The sequence below is a fragment of the Mandrillus leucophaeus genome, unplaced genomic scaffold, assembly GCF_000951045.1.
Source record: "Mandrillus leucophaeus isolate KB7577 unplaced genomic scaffold, Mleu.le_1.0 Scaffold48, whole genome shotgun sequence".
In the NCBI taxonomy this organism is placed as follows: Eukaryota; Metazoa; Chordata; class Mammalia; order Primates; family Cercopithecidae; genus Mandrillus; species Mandrillus leucophaeus.
The window spans coordinates 366,875-368,272 of record NW_012105142.1 but is presented as its reverse complement, the minus strand read 5'-3'; the positions used below and the strand labels follow the sequence as shown (position 1 = coordinate 368,272).

The 1,398-nt window shown below is 51.4% G+C and overlaps 1 protein-coding gene across 1 annotated transcript in view; it reads left to right on the top strand.

Moving 5' to 3' along the window:
• Positions 1 to 191: 191 nt before the first annotated feature.
• The window catches only part of LRP3 (low density lipoprotein receptor-related protein 3), a 35,083-nt gene continuing 33,876 nt past the window's right edge, over positions 192 to 1,398 (top strand). Inside the window, exon 1 of the mRNA XM_011995241.1 lies at positions 192 to 315. The gene's annotated coding sequence lies outside the window, so the exon portion shown is untranslated. The remainder of the gene's footprint in view (positions 316 to 1,398) is intronic.

The following is a 1,398-nucleotide window of genomic DNA, read 5'->3' as shown; positions in this document are numbered from 1 at the left end:
GCCCTGAGAGTCCACCGAGCAGCCGGTGTTCGCCCCGAGGCTGCTTCCTCAAGGCGGGCGGTGGACGCGCTCTCCTGCGCCGCCTTCTGTGGCATGGGTTCCTCGCACTAGTCTTCCTGGCTCCAAGCTGCCACTTGGGAGAGCCCATGCGGGTGCCGATCCCCGACAGTCACCGGGCGTAGCAGAGCCTCGCAAAGGCCTGAAGATTGCCCGTCTCCCTGCAGCCGCGCAGTGGTTGCAGCCGTTTCACAAATGCAAGACCTGGGCCGGCAAGGCCAAGGGGACCTCATGGGGAGGGGTGCGGGACTGAGGCCGGTCAGCGTGACCGTCAGTCCGATGACTGCCTGGAAACTCCAGACCGGGGAAAGATCGCAGGGGACTCTGTCCTCACTGCAGACGGCCCGGTGTGGGCTGAAGCCAGCTGCCTGGGCTGGGGTTGGTTGCTTACCGCTGGGGTTCTACCCATATTTGCATGTGGGAACCAATTCGCGAGCAAGTGCATTCGAGGCTTTGCGGGTGGTGGGGTAGGGTTGGGTGAGGCATTGGAGTTTTTACATTCTCCAGGGAGTCACATGTCAAACCCGACAGGATAGTCCCAGTGCAGAAATTGCAGGCATGGCATGAGGCTGTGTTCCAAACAGTCAAATTCACCTGCCCCGGAAGCAGTTCCTCTTTCTGCCTTTTCTATGGATCTGGGTTTATTGTTTTTGTTTGTTTGTTTATTTCTCTCGTTTTCCAGTCAATTCTTGCGCCTTTGTATCTTGGTGGTTTTTGATTGACATTGCCCAGGAAAGCTTGTAAGGAGACTTTGACGCTTTGCAGTGCTGATAGGAGCATTCACCTGGATCCAATCAGGGATGAATTTATTGGAAACTCTGCTTGCGTCATTGTGGAGCTGGTTTATTTCTGGCTCATGGTTACGCCAGCCTGAGAGACAGAGAGAGACTCCATCTCGAAGAAAAAATAAAAATAAAAAAGTCCCTCATTGGATACAGGATTTGAAATCTTTTCTCCCTTTCTTTTTCTCTTTGCTATTTATTTATTTATTTATTTATTTATTTATTTATTTATTTATTTATTTATTTACTGAGATGGAGTCTCTGTTGCCCAGGCTGTAGTGCAATGGCATGATCTTGCCTCACTGCAGCCTCCGCCTCCCCGGTTCAAGCGTTTCTCCTGCCTCAGCCTCAGCTGGGATTACAGGTGCACGCCACCACGCTTGGCTAATTTTTGCATTTTTAGTACAGACGAGGTTTCATCATGTTGGCCAGGCTGATCTCGAATTCCTGACCTCAGGTGATCCGCCCTGCCCACTTCGGTCTCCCAAAGTGTGGGGATTACGGGGGTGAGCCACAGCTGTTTTTTTTGATAAAGTCCAGTTTACATATTTTTGCATAT